Genomic DNA, 16,032 nt, shown 5'->3' with positions numbered 1-16,032 from the left:
TCCATAGTGTGACTGCTCTTACAGTAGAGGCTCCATAGTGTGACTGCTCTTACAGTAGAGGTTCCATAGTGTGACTGCTCTTACAGTAGAGAGATCCATTGTGTGACTGCTCTTACAGTAGAGGGTCCATAGTGTGACTGCTCTTACAGTAAAGGGTTCCATAGTGTGACTGCTCTTACAGTAGAGAGTTCCATAGTGTGACTGCTCTTACAGTAGAGGCTCCATAGTGTGACTGCTCTTACAGTAGAGAGTTCCATAGTGTGACTGGTCTTACAGTAGAGAGTTCCATAGTGTGACTGCTCTTACATTAGAGGTTCCATAGTGTGACTGCTCTTACGTAGAGGTTCCATAGTGTGACTGCTCTTACAGTAGAGGGTTTCATAGTGTGACTGCTCTTACAGTAGAGGTTCCATAGTGTGACTTCTCTTACAGTAGAGGTTCCATAGTGTGACTGCTCTTACAGTAGAGGGTTCTATATTGTGACTTCTCTTACAGTAGAGAGTTCTGTAGTGTGACTGCTCTTACAGTAGAGGCTCCATAGTGTGACTGCTCTTACAGTAGAGGCTCCATAGTGTGACTGCTCTTACAGTAGAGAGATCCATAGTGTGACTGCTCTTACAGTAGAGGGTTCCATAGTGTGACTGCTCTTACAGTAAAGGGTTCCATAGTGTGACTGCTCTTACAGTAGAGAGTTCCATAGTGTGACTGCTCTTACATTAGAGGTTCCATAGTGTGACTGCTCTTACAGTAGAGAGTTCCATAGTGTGACTGGTCTTACAGTAGAGGTTCCATAGTGTGACTGCTCTTACAGTAGAGAGATCCATAGTGTGACTGCTCTTACAGTAGAGAGTTCCATAGTGTAACTGCTCTTACAGTAGAGGCTCCATAGTGTGACTGCTCTTACAGTAGATGTTCCATAGTGTGACTGCTCTTACAGTAGAGAGTTCCATAGTGTGACTGCTCTTACAGTAGAGAGTTCCATAGTGTGACTGCTCTTACAGTAGAGGTTCCATAGTGTGACTGCTCTTACAGTAGAGAGATCCATAGTGTGACTGCTCTTACAGTAGAGAGTTCCATAGTGTAACTGCTCTTACAGTAGAGGCTCCATAGTGTGACTGCTCTTACAGTAGATGTTCCATAGTGTGACTGCTCTTACAGTAGAGAGTTCCATAGTGTGACTGCTCTTACAGTAGAGAGTTCCATAGTGTGACTGCTCTTACAGTAGAGGTTCCATAGTGTGACTGCTCTTACATTAGAGGTTCCATAGTGTAACTGCTCTTACAGTAGAGGTTCCATAGTGTGACTGCTCTTACAGTAGAGGTTTCATAGTGTGACTTCTCTTACAGTAGAGGTTCCATAGTGTGACTGCTCTTACAGTAGAGGCTCCATAATGTGACTGCTCTTACAGTAGAGGTTCCATAGTGTGACTGCTCTTACAGTAGAGGTTCTATAGTGTGACTGCTCTTACAGTAGAGAGTTCCATAGTGTGACTGCTCTTACAGTAGAGGGTTTCATAGTGTGACTGCTCTTACATTAGAGGTTCCATAGTGTGACTGCTCTTACAGTAGAGGCTCCATAGTGTGACTGCTCTTACAGTAGAGGTTCCATAGTGTGACTTCTCTTACAGTAGAGGTTCCATAGTGTGACTGCTCTTACAGTAGAGGCTCCATAATGTGACTGCTCTTACAGTAGAGGTTCCATAGTGTGACTGATCTTACAGTAGAGTTTCCATAGTGTGACTGCTCTTACAGTAGAGGTTCCATAGTGTGACTGCTCTTACAGTAGAAGTTCCATAGTGTGACTGCTCTTACAGTAGAGGGTTCTATATTGTGACTTCTCTTACAGTAGAGAGTTCTGTAGTGTGACTGCTCTTACAGTAGAGGGTTCCATAGTGTGACTGCTCTTACAGTAGAGGGTTCCATAGTGTGACTGCTCTTACAGTAAAGGGTTCCATAGTGTGACTGCTCTTACAGTAGAGAGTTCCATAGTGTGACTGCTCTTACAGTAGAGGCTCCATAGTGTGACTGCTCTTACAGTAGAGAGTTCCATAGTGTGACTGCTCTTACAGTAGAGGGTCCATAGTGTGACTGATCTTACAGTAGAGGTTCCATAGTGTGACTGCTCTTACAGTAGAGGTTCCATAGTCTGACTGCTCTTACAGTAGAGGTTCCATAGTGTGACTGCTCTTACAGTAGAGGTTCCATAGTGTGACTGCTCTTACAGTAGAGGTTCCATAGTGTGACTGCTCTTACAGTAGAGGCTCCATAGTGTGACTGCTCTTACAGTAGAGGCTCCATAGTGTGACTGCTCTTACAGTAGAGGTTCCATAGTGTGACTGATTTTACAGTAGAGGTTCCATAGTGTGACTGCTCTTACAGTAGAGGTTCCATAGTGTGACTGCTCTTACAGTAGAGGCTCCATAGTGTGACTGCTCTTACAGTAGAGGTTCCATAGTGTGACTGCTCTTACAGTAGAGGCTCCATAGTGTGACTGCTCTTACAGTAGAGGTTCCATAGTGTGACTGCTCTTACAGTAGAGGTTCCATAGTGTGACTGCTCTTACAGTAGAGGCTCCATAGTGTGACTGCTCTTACAGTAGAGGTTCCATAGTGTGACTGATCTTACAGTAGAGGGTCCATAGTGTGACTGCTCTTACAGTAGAGGCTCCATAGTGTGACTGATCTTACAGTAGAGGCTCCATAGTGTGTCTTCTCTTACAGTAGAGGCTCCATAGTGTGACTGCTCTTACAGTAGAGGCTCCATAGTGTGACTGCTCTTACAGTAGAGGCTCCATAGTGTGACTGCTCTTACAGTAGAGGTTCCATAGTGTGACTGCTCTTACAGTAGAGGTTCCATAGTGTGACTGCTCTTACAGTAGAGGTTCCATAGTGTGACTGCTCTTACAGTAGAGGGTCCATAGTGTGACTTCTCTTACAGTAGAGGCTCCATAGTGTGACTGCTCTTACAGTACAGACCCCCTGTAGATAACTCCATACAGACCCTCTGTAGAGAACGCCATACAGCCCCCTCTGTAGAGAATGCCATACAGCCCCCCCTGTAGATAACGCCATACAGCCCACTCTGTAGATAGCGCCATACATCCCCCTGTAGAGAACACCATACAGCCCCCCTGTAGATAACGCCATACAGCCCCCCTGTAGATAACGCCATACAGCCCCCTCTGTAGATAACGCCATACATCCCCCTGTAGAGAACGCCATACAGCCCCCCTGTAGATAACGCCATACAGCCCCCCCTGTAGATAACGCCATACAGCCCCCCTGTAGATAACGCCATACAGTCCCCCTGTAGAGAACGCCATACAGATCCCCTGTATATAACTCCATACAGCCCCAACGCCATACAGCCCCCTTTGTAGATAACGCCATACAGCCCCCTTTGTAGATAACGCCATACAGCCCCCTTTGTAGATAACGCCATACAGCCCCCTCTGTAGAGAACGCCATACATCCCCCTGTAGATAACGCCATACAGGCCCCCTCTGTAGAGAACGCCATACAGCCCCCCCCCTGTAGAGAATGCCATACAGCCCCCCCCCCCTCTGTAGATAACGCCATACAGCCCCCTTTGTAGATAACGCCATACAGCCCCCTTTGTAGATAACGCCATACAGCCCCCTCTGTAGAGAACGCCATACATCCCCCTGTAGATAACGCCATACAGGCCCCCTCTGTAGAGAACGCCATACAGCCCCCCCCCTGTAGAGAATGCCATACAGCCCCCCCCCCTCTGTAGATAACGCCATACAGTCCCCTCTGCAGATAATGCCAAACAGCCCACTTTGTAGATATCTACAGAGGGGGCTGTATGGCGTTCTCTACAGAGGGGGCTGTATGGCGTTATCTACAGAAGGGGCTGTATGGAGTTATCTACAGGGGGCTGTATGGCATTATCTACAGAGGGGGCCTGTATGGCGTTCTCTACAGAGGGGGCCTGTATGGCGTTATCTACAGGGGGATGTATGGCGTTCTCTACAGAGGGGGCTGTATGGCGTTATCTACAGAGGGGGCTGTATGGCGTTATTTACAGGGGGGGCTGTATGGCGTTGGGGCTGTATGGCGTTATCTACAAAGGGGTCTGTTTGGTGTTCTCTACAGAGGGGGCTGTATGGCATTATCTACAGGGGGGGGCTGTATGGTGTTCTCTACAGAGGGGGCTGTATGGCGTTATCTACAAAGGGGTCTGTATGGTGTTCTCTACAGAGGGGGCTGTATGGCGTTATCTACAGAGGGGGCTGTATGGCGTTATCTACAGGGGGGCTGTATGGCATTATCTACAGAGGGGGCCTGTATGGCGTTCTCTTCAGAGGGGGCTGTATGGCATTATCTACAGAGGGGGCCTGTATGGCGTTCTCTTCAGAGGGGGCTGTATGGCGTTATCTACAGAGGGGGCTGTATGGCGTTATCTACAGAGGGGGCTGTATGGCGTTATCTACAGAGGGGGCTGTATGGCGTTATCTACAGAGGGGGCTGTATGGCGTTATCTACAGAGGGGGCTGTATGGCATTATCTACAGGGGGGCTGTATGGAGTTATCTACAGAGGGGGCTGTATGGAGTTAACTACAGGGGGGCTGTATGGCATTATCTGCATGGGGCTGTATGGCGTTATCTACAGGGGGGGCTGTATGGAGTTATCTACAGAGGGGGCTGTATGGCGTTATCTCTACAGAGATCCATAGTGTGACTGCTCTTACAGTAGAGGCTCCATAGTGTGACTGCTCTTACAGTAGAGGCTCCATAGTGTGACTACTCTTACAGTAGAGGCTCCATAGTGTGACCGCTCTTACAGTAGAGGTTCCATAGTGTGACTGCTCTTACAGTAGAGGCTCCATAGTGTGACTGCTCTTACAGTAGAGGCTCCATAGTGTGACTGCTCTTACAGTAGAGGCTCCATAGTGTGACTGCTCTTACAGTAGAGAGATCCATAGTGTGACTGCTCTTACAGTAGAGGTTCTATAGTGTGACTGCTCTTACAGTAGAGGCTCCATAGTGTGACTGCTCTTACAGTAGAGGCTCCATAGTGTGACTGCTCTTACAGTAGAGGCTCCATAGTGTGACTGCTTACAGTAGAGGCTCCATAGTGTGACTGCTCTTACAGTAGAGGCTCCATAGTGTGACTGCTCTTACAGTAGAGGCTCCATAGTGTGACTGCTCTTACAGTAGAGGCTCCATAGTGTGACTGCTCTTACAGTAGAGGTTCTATAGTGTGACTGCTCTTACAGTAGAGAGTTCCTTATTGTGACTTCTCTTACAGTAGAGGTTCCATAGTGTGACTGCTCTTACAGTAGAGTTCCATAGTGTGACTGCTCTTACAGTAGAGGTTCCATAGTGTGACTGCTCTTACAGTAGAAGTTCCATAGTGTGACTGCTCTTACAGTAGAGGCTCCATAGTGTGACTGCTCTTACAGTAGAGGTTCCATAGTGTGACTGCTCTTACAGTAGAGAGATCCATAGTGTGACTGCTCTTACAGTAGAGAGTTCCATAGTGTGACTGCTCTTACAGTAGAGGCTCCATAGTGTGACTGCTCTTACAGTAGATGTTCCATAGTGTGACTGCTCTTACAGTAGAGAGTTCCATAGTGTGACTGCTCTTACAGTAGAGAGTTCCATAGTGTGACTGCTCTTACAGTAGAGGCTCCATAGTGTGACTGCTCTTACAGTAGAGGGTCCATAGTGTGACTGCTCTTACAGTAGAGAGTTCCATAGTGTGACTGATCTTACAGTAGAGGTTCCATAGTGTGGCTGCTATTACAGTAGAGGTTCTATAGTGTGACTGCTCTTACAGTAGAGAGTTCCATAGTGTGACTGCTCTTACAGTAGGGGCTCCATAGTGTGACTGCTCTTACAGTAGAAGTTCCATAGTGTGACTGCTCTTACAGTAGAGGCTCCATAGTGTGACTGCTCTTACAGTAGAGGTTCCATAGTGTGACTGCTCTTACAGTAGAGGTTCCATAGTGTGACTGCTCTTACAGTAGAGGTTCCATAGTGTGACTGCTCTTACAGTAGAGGTTCCATAGTGTGACTGCTCTTACAGTAGAGGTTCCATAGTGTGACTGCTCTTACAGTAGAGTTCCATAGTGTGACTGCTCTTACAGTAGAGGTTCTATAGTGTGACTGCTCTTACAGTAGAGAGTTCCATAGTGTGACTGCTCTTACAGTAGAGATTCCATAGTGTGACTGCTCTTACAGTAGAGAGTTCCATAGTGTGACTGCTCTTACAGTAGAGGTTCCATAGTGTGACTGCTCTTACAGTAGAGGTTCCATAGTCTGACTGCTTTTACAGTAGAGGTTCCATAGTGTGACTGATCTTACAGTAGAGGTTCCATAGTGTGACTGCTCTTACAGTAGAGGTTCCATAGTGTGACTGCTCTTACAGTAGAGGTTCCATAGTGTGACTGATCTTACAGTAGAGGTTCCATAGTGTGACTGCTCTTACAGTAGAGGCTCCATAGTGTGACCGCTCTTACAGTAGAGAGTTCCATAGTGTGACTGCTCTTACAGTATAGGTTCCATAGTGTGACTGCTCTTACAGTAGAAGGTTCTATAATGTGACTGCTCTTACAGTAGAGGCTCCATAGTGTGACTGCTCTTACAGTAGAGTTCCATAGTGTGACTGCTCTTACAGTAGAGGCTCCATAGTGTGACTGCTCTTACAGTAGAGGTTCCATAGTGTGACTGCTCTTACAGTAGAGGTTCCATAGTGTGACTGCTCTTACAGTAGAGGTTCCATAGTGTGACTGCTCTTACAGTAGAGAGATCCATAGTGTGACTGCTCTTACAGTAGAGAGTTCCATAGTGTGACTGCTCTTACAGTAGAGGTTCCATAGTGTGACTGCTCTTACAGTAGAGGTTCCATAGTGTGACTTCTCTTACAGTAGAGGGTTCCATAGTGTGACTGCTCTTACAGTAGAGGCTCCATAGTGTGACTGCTCTTACAGTAGAGGCTCCATAGTGTGACTGCTCTTACAGTAGAGGCTCCATAGTGTAACTGCTCTTACAGTAGAGGTTCCATAGTGTGACTGCTCTTACAGTAGAGGTTCCATAGTGTGACTACTCTTACAGTAGAGGTTCCATAGTGTGACTGCTCTTACAGTAGATGTTCCATAGTGTGACTTCTCTTACAGTAGAGGGTTCCATAGTGTAACTGCTCTTACAGTAGAGGTTCCATAGTGTGACTGCTCTTACAGTAGAGGTTCCATAGTGTGACTACTCTTACAGTAGAGGTTCCATAGTGTGACTGCTCTTACAGTAGAGGTTCCATAGTGTGACTGTTCTTACAGTAGAGGTTCCATAGTGTGACTGCTCTTACCGTAGAGAGTTCCATAGTGTGACTGCTCTTACAGTAGAGGGTTCCATAGTGTGACTGCTCTTACAGTAGAGGTTCCATAGTGTGACTGCTCTTACAGTAGAGGTTCCATAGTGTGACTGCTCTTACAGTAGAGGGTTCCATAGTGTGACTGCTCTTACAGTAGAGGTTCCATAGTGTGACTGCTCTTACAGTAGAGGTTCCATAGTGTGACTGCTCTTACAGTAGAGGCTCCATAGTGTGACTGCTCTTACAGTAGAGGTTCCATAGTGTGACTGCTCTTACAGTAGAGGTTCCATAGTGTGACTGCTCTTACAGTAGAGGCTCCATAGTGTGACTGCTCTTACAGTAGAGGCTCCATAGTGTGACTGCTCTTACAGTAGAGAGTTCCATAGTGTGACTGCTCTTACAGTAGAGGGTTCCATAGTGTGACTGCTCTTACAGTAGAGAGTTCCATAGTGTGACTGCTCTTACAGTAGAGGGTTCCATAGTGTGACTGCTCTTACAGTAGAGAGTTCCATAGTGTGACTGCTCTTACAGTAGAGGTTCCATAGTGTGACTGCTCTTACAGTAGAGGTTCCATAGTGTGACTGCTCTTACAGTAGAGAGATCTATAGTGTGATTGCTCTTACAGTAGAGAATACGGCAGTGGGACTGCTCTTACAGTAGAATATACGGTAGTCTGACTGCTCTTATATTAGAGAATCCTGTACTGTGACTGATAGTAAAGATTTCCACAGTATGACTGGACTTACAGTAGAGAGTTCTATAAGGTGACATTTGTTACAGTAGATTCTGTAGGGTGACTGCTCTTATAGTAGAGAATCCTGTAGGGTGACTGCTCTTGTAGTAGAGAATTCTGCAGTCTTACTGCTCTTACAGTAAAGATTTTTATAGCGTGACTGATCTAATAGTAGAGTGTTCCAAAGTGTAAGTGCCTACATTGATAATGCCACAAAAAGCTCCTATTAATAATTCCACCACAGTGCACCCATTTACAGTGCCATCAGAGTGTCTTCAGGTCCTTTATGAGCGGGAGACTTCTCCTCTCCCTGGCAGAGCTGCAGCAATATGATCATAGGGGTGGTCTGCAGCTGCGTAGTCTAATGTAGACTGGGATCTAGTCCAATGCTGATGACTGGACTGTCCACAGCACTGAATAGGGAACTGCCCGGTGATTTAGTTGGCACCCTACTGGTATATCCCTATCGACAAATTGCCCTGCCTCACATCCCACCTACCTCTTTAAAGATTCTATGGAGCAGAGGTGATTTGCACTGACTCTGGAGCGAGGAAGCCCCCTCCCCTTCCCTTCGACCTGTATGTGCGCATCACCCAGCTCCCTGGTGCCCAGTAAGAGGGACACTGTTATTCAGTCAGTACTACAGAATAAACTTTAGGTACTGATTAAACTTCCCTGTGGTCTACTCGCCACTCATTGGTGATCGACCTGTCGATCGCGATCGATCTGTCAATCACGATCGACCTTTTAATCACGATCGAAGGGTTTGCCAACTGGGGCTTTTGAGCTTAGAATCTTCCGCAAATATTGGGGTTTTACTCTGTAAGTCGTCTACAAGGTCATTAATAAATATATTAAAAAGAAGAGGGTTTAATGCTGCCCCCTGTGGTACCCCACTGGTATATGCTACCCAATGTATGTCCCATTAATAACCAGTTATTTACCCCCTTACTTCCATTTCCCCTATTCCCAGCATTGTCAGGTATCAGTCCCTATGGTCCAGTCTAGAACTTACCTCCTCATAGAAGCTGATTAACAGGACCGGTCCCGCATAAACATTGTGTTATAAGGCTCATTCAGATTCTCCAGGAAATAATCCCTTCAAATTTGCTATTCAGGGATCTTGGAAAGCTGGGTGACAACCTTTAATTGAGCTGTAATCTTACTCTTCAAGCCTCCTGTTATTTCATTCCAAAGTTCTGGCATTGTATTCATGAATCAGGAGGATCAGGATGAACAGAGCATACATTAGTGATAGAAGCCAAGAAAAGTGACAATAAGTAGGGATCATTAGTATCAATGCCGCTGCAACCAATGCGGTGTCCTGTACTAGTCCCTACTCTTGTGGGGTCATAGATCAGTTTCTTCTCCTAAATTTCCCCCTCCCCGGCCTTGATATATTGACGGCTCCCCCCTGAGCTCAGCCTATATATTACACACCCATCCACAGGGGCTAGATATACATTATTAATGAATTCCAGGCATCGTTACTGACGCATTTCGCTGCTGACATTCCTTCCTCAATAAACTCAGTCACATGGGAAACATTTATAGACTGGAAGAGGCCATTGAATTGTCAAATTCCTTGTTGTTCAGACCCCCGCCGGGTGGTGCAGTCCTGTATATGAGAATTTAATAATTCAGCAACTTATATAGCGGAGTCTTCCATGGGACATATTAGAGGTTGGGGATAGTGACCTTACAGAGGGTGGAAATGATCTGAGGGCACATTTTTATTCATTTGAGTCACTGAGCCTTAAAGGGAATGTCCACCCTTAAAAGGGTTCAAAATCTTGTGCTGATTTTCTTCACATATATCTTTATATTGGTCAGAGCTCTGTTTTTTTTATTTTTATACAGAGCTCTAAATCCCCTTATAGTTTTAAAGAATAAAATTCTAGCTGCCTGCAGTCACCACTAGAGGGAGCTTTGAAACTTACTGCATACTGTGTGTACATTAAATAAAGGGTCAGTTGGCAGGTGCACACTGTCATGTGACAACTAAGCTTCGCCCAGGGTGAGAAAGAGTTATAAAGTGATGGTTGGAATTGCACAGGGCTAGCTCCAGATTTATGTGGGACATTGGGGAACACAGACTTAATGGGCGCCTTTGTGAGGGAACTCATGGCGGCAGTTTGTGCCTCCATATAGAAGTTAGGTCCTGTTTAGGTCTCTATATAGAAGTTAAGCCCCCAGTTTGTGCACCCATATATACAGTTTCCTCTGCAGATAATGCCACAGGGCCCTCTGTAGATAATGCCACAAGGTCCTCTGTAGATGGTGCCACACACAGCCCTCTGTAGATAGTGCCACACACCTCCTTGTAGATCGTGCCACACACACTCCCTTGTAGATAGTACTACACACACCCTTGTAGATAGCGCCACACCCCCCTGTAGATAGCGCTACACCCCCTCCTGTTGATAGCACCAGTGGGGCTCCCTCTAGGAGTGAAATCACCAGCCAGAGTGTTGCGGACGATCTGGCCGGGGATTCCTCACCTGGAGGTACCCTCGACGTCACTGTCCATATATGGACAGTGATGTCAGTGGCTTCTCGCTCTAGCCAGGGATTCTGCTCTAGGAGGAGCCCCTGACTTCGCTATCCATATATGGACAGCAACGTCAGGGGCTCCCTCTAGGAGCAGAATCACCGGCCAGAGCGTTGGCAACTGTCTCGGAGAAGCCCTGATATCACTGTCCATATATGGACAGGGACATCAGGGGCTCCCCCTAGGAGCGGAATCTCGTTGCAGACGCTCTAGCCGGAGATTCAGCTGCTGGAGGAGCCATGATGGCAACGTAAGCACCCGGTGGCTGAGTGGGCCCCCCGGATGTCAGCCCTGTAATTGCAGTTGAACGACACAGGATGGCGAGACAGTCTGCGCTGGTCCACAAACCCCTTAGGCCACTGGTTAGAAGAGACCTGTATACTGCACTGCACTGCAACCGTGGAAGCTACTTTGACAGGGGATAGGTGAGTATTTTTTTTTGGGTGGGTCTGGTGCAGTCAGTTGGAGCTTTATTACCAATGGTAGCACTCCGGAGGAGTTTTATTACTAAGGGTACACTCGGGGGGGGGGCTTAATTACTAATGGGAGACTGTGGGGGAGCTTTATTACTAATGGGGACATTCTGCAATAGCACTATTTCTAAAGGGGGCACTCCGGGGCAGCTTTATTACTAATGGAGGCACTCTGGGGAGATTTCTTTTTAATGGGGGCACTCTGTGGAGTACTATAACTAATTGGCCACTCTGGGGAGCTTTATTACTAATGGGGACACTCTGTGGAAGCACTATTATTAATGAGGGCACCCTGGGGGAGCTTTATTACTAATGGGGCCACACTGGGGAGGCACTATTACTAAGGAGCACTCTGAGAGTGCTTTATTACTAATGGGGTACTCTGTGGAGCTACATTTCTAATGGGGTTACTGGGAAGCTTTATTTATAATGAAGGCCCTCTGTAGCAGCACTATTACCATTGGGCACTGGGGGAGCTTTATTACTAATTGGGGCACTCTGGGGAAGCACTATTACTAATGGGGGCACTCTGAGAGAGCTCTATTACTAATGGGGGCACTCTGGGGGAGCTTTACCAATGGGTGAACTCTGATGAAGCACTATTACTAAAGGGGCATACTGGGGGAGCTTTATTACTAATGGGGCACTCTGAGGGAGCTTCAATTCTAATGGAGGCACTGAGGGAGCTTTATTTCTAATTGGGGCACTCTGGCAAACCACTTTATCTAATCGGGGCACACTGGGGAGCTTTATTTCTATTGGGTGTACTGGCTGCGGCTTTATTACTAATGGGAGCACTCAACTAGTGATTCCTTTGCACTATATTTATAATTAAGGCACTCTGTAGCAGCACTATTACAAATGGAGGACTGGGGCAGCTTTATTACTAATGGGGGCACTCTGGGAGAGCTCTATTACTAATGGGGGAGCTTAACTACTCTGGGGGAGCTTAACTACTAAGGGGGGTAGTCTGGGGAAGCATTATTATTAAATGCACATACTGGGGGAGCTTTATTCCTAATGAGGCACTCTGGGGGAGCCTCTATTCTAATGGGGACACTGAGGGAGCTTTATTACTTAAAAAAAAAAAAAAAAGGCACTTTGTGGCAGCACTATTACTATGGGGCACTGGGGAGCTTTATTTCGAATTGGGACACTTTGGCAAACCACTTTATCTAATAAGGGCACACTGGGGAGCCTTGTTTCTATTGAGTGCATTCGCAGGAGCTTTATTACTAATGGGGGAACTCTGGGGAGCTTAATTACGAATTGGCGCATATGGGGGTACTTTATTACTAATGAAGGCACTCTGTGGGAGTTTAATTACTAATTGGGCACTGGGGGAGCTTTAGTTCTAATGAGGGAACTCTGACGAAGCACTGTTTCTAATAGGGGCACTCTGGGAGCTTTATTATCAATGGGGGCACTCTGGGGAGCTTAATTACTAATGGGGGCCACTGGGGATGCTTTATTACTAATGGGGGCCACTGGGGATGCTTTATTACTGATGGGGTACTGGGTAGTGGAAACACTACTAATAACGGGGACACTCTAAGAAAGCTTTATTACTAATGGGGGCACTCTGGGTTAAGTTATATTACTATGAGGGCACACTGGGGGAACACTAATACTATGGGGGCACTTTGGCAAAGTTACTTTTGGGACACTGTAGGAGAACACTATTACTGTGGGGAGCACTGCTTGGAACAATATTATATTGGGTTGGCACAATTTTAAATTTTTCTGGTAACTTAGTGGGCATTATTACTGTCTGTGGCAATTATATTAAGGGGGCACTATGTGGCTCTATTACTGTCAGGGGAACTATGTGCTTGGCACAATTCTGTTTAGGGGCACTATCTGTGTCGGGTAGTATTTTCTGCAGGGACTATCAATATGGCCCTAATATTTCTGCAGTACAGTATTTTGGACAGCACTGGACAGCACAGTCTTGGGAGTAGCAGCATAATGACACTATTAAAGGGGGCAACAGGATTGAGAGTTTGTGTATAGAAGGTGGGGATGTACTTGAACAGCCAGGAGCCAAAGATGTTTGGTAGCAAACTCTGCAGAGTCATGCCCAGGAGAAGATATCATGGTGAAGGAAAGAAAATACTCCAGTCTGACTGCGTGTAATCAGTATCTTCTAATACTTCTGATAGTCCCTGTATTGTACACTGTATTATTTTGTAACTTTTTTAATCAATTAACAAAATGCAAAGTGAATGAACAGAAGAGAATTCCAAATCAAATCAATATTTGGTGTGACCACCCTTTGCCTTCAAAACAGCATCAATTCTTCTAGGTACACTTGCACAATCATGGATTTTATAAGATTATAGTCAGGTGGATGATTAACCAATTATACCAAACAGGTGATAATGATCATTTTCATATGTAGGTTAACACACAGTCATCAAATGTAACAGAAACCGCTGTGTAGGAGGCTTAAAACTGGATGAGGAACAGCTAAAATCTGCTACAAAGGTGGGGTTGTGGAAGATAGTTTTATGTCACAGGACCACCATGGCAAGACTGAGCACAGCAACAAGACACAAGGTAGTTATACTGCATCAGCAAGATCTCTCCCAGGTAAAGATGTCAAATCAGACTGGGGTTTCAAGATGTGCTGTTTGAGCTCTTTTGGAGAAGAACAAAAAAACGGGCAACATTGAGGACGGTAGACGCCGTGGTCGGCCAAGGAAACTTAGTGAAGCAGATCAAAGACACATCATGTTACGTCTCTTCAAAATCAGAAGAAGTCCTGCAGTGCCATCAGCTGAGAACTGGCAGAAACCAGTGGGACCCAGGTACACACATCTACTGTTTGGAGATGTTTGGCAGAAGTGGTCTCCATGGAAGAATTGCGGCCAAAAAGGCATACCATACGTGGAAATAAGATCAAGTGACTCAACTATGCATGAAAACATACGAACTGGGGTGCAGAAAAATGTCAGCAGGTGTCTGGACTGATGAGGCAAAATTTTAAATATTTGGCTGTAACAGAAGGCAGTTTGTTCTCTGAAGGGCTGGAGAGCGGTACAATAATGAGGGTGTGCAGGCAACAGTGAAGATGGTGGAGGATCCTGGAGAGCGGTACAATAATGAGGGTCTGCAGGCAGCAGTGAAGCATGGTGGAGGATCCTGGAGAGCGGTACAATAATGAGGGTCTGCAGGCAGCAGTGAAGATGGTGGAGGATCCTGGAGAGCGGTACAATAATGAGTGTCTGCAGGCAGCAGTGAAGCATGGTGGAGGGTCCTAGAGAGCGGTACAATAATGAGTGTCTGCAGGCAGCAGTGAAGATGGTGGAGGGTTCTGGAGAGCGGTACAATAATGAGGGTCTGCAGGCAGCAGTGAAGCATGGTGGAGGATCCTGGAGAGCGGTACAATAATGAGGGTCTGCAGGCAGCAGTGAAGATGGTGGAGGATCCTGGAGAGCGGTACAATAATGAGGGTCTGCAGGCAGCAGTGAAGCATGGTGGAGGGTCCCGGAGAGCGGTACAAAAATGAGGGTCTGCAGGCAGCAGTGATGATGGTGGTGGGTCCCAGAGAGCGGTACAATAATGAGGATCTGCAGGCAGAATTGAAGATGGTGGAGGGTCCCAGAGAGCGGTACAAAAATGAGTGTCTGCAGGCAGCAGTGAAGATGGTGGAGGGTCATGGAGAGCGGTACAATAATGAGTGTCTGCAGGCAGCAGTGAAGCATGGTGGAGGGTCCTGGAGAGCAGTACAATAATGAGGGTCTGCAGGCAGCAGTGAAGCATGGTGGAGGGTCCTGGAGAGTGGTACAATAATGAGTGTCTGCAGGCAGCAGTGAAGCATGGTGGAGGGTCCTAGAGAGCGGTACAATAATGAGTGTCTGCAGGCAGCAGTGAAGATGGTGGAGGGTTCTGGAGAGCGGAACAATAATGAGGGTCTGCAGGAAGCAGTGAAGATGGTGGAGGGTCCTGGAGAGCGGAACAATAATGAGGGTCTGCAGGTAGCAGTGAAGATGGTGGAGGGTCCTGGAGAGCGGTACAATAATGAGGGTCTGCAGGCAGCAATGAAGATGGTGGAGGGTCCTGGAGAGTGGTACAATAATGAGGGTCTGCAGGCAGCAGTGAAGATGGTGGAGAGTCCTGGAGAGCGGTACAATAATGAGGGTCTGCAGGCAGCAGTGAAGATGGTGGAGAGTCCTGGAGAGTGGTACAATGAGGGTGTGCAGGCAGCAGTGAAGCATGGTGGAGGTTCTGGTGGAGGGTCCTGCAAGTTTGGGGCTGCATTTCAGCCGAGTGCCTTCAAAAACTTTGTGCAAGTGTACCTAGAAGAATTTATGCTGCTTTGAAGGCAAAGGGCGGTCACAACAAATATTGATTTTAGATCTCTCTTCTTTTCATTCACTTTGTATTTTGTTAATTGATTAAAAAAAAAAATCTTAACACGTCTATTTTTGGAAGCATTCTTACTTTGCAGCATTTTTCCACAACTGCCTAAAACTTTTGCACTGTATTGTATATGTGTTTATTTATTTATTTAGTTTGACTTATAGCTATGCCGTCTTCACATATATATTTTTTCAGGGGGGGGGGGCAGAAGATATGCCCTGCAACTTGTGCCCTTGATCTTTTAAGACACTAGGAATGCCCCTGCTGCTGACCAAAAGGAACACAAAGGCTCGTCTCCCGTTTGCCAAAAAAACATCTAAATTACCCCCAAGACTTTTAGGATATTCTGTGGACTGATGAGTGGAACTTTTTGGTAAACACATTGCTCTCGTTACATCTGGCGTAAAACGAACACCACATTCTACAGTTAGAACATCAAACCAGCAGTCAAACATGATGGGGGTTGTAGTGGGATGATCTGGGGCTTCTTTACTTCTGCAGGACCTGGACGACTTGTCATAACTGATGGAATATGAATTCTGCAGATAATCCTGAGGGACGATGTCCGCCCGTCA

The sequence above is a fragment of the Rhinoderma darwinii genome, chromosome 2, assembly GCF_050947455.1.
Source record: "Rhinoderma darwinii isolate aRhiDar2 chromosome 2, aRhiDar2.hap1, whole genome shotgun sequence".
Taxonomy (NCBI): Eukaryota; Metazoa; Chordata; class Amphibia; order Anura; family Rhinodermatidae; genus Rhinoderma; species Rhinoderma darwinii.
The sequence above is the reverse complement of the archived record's forward strand: the minus strand, read 5'-3'. Positions refer to the sequence as shown.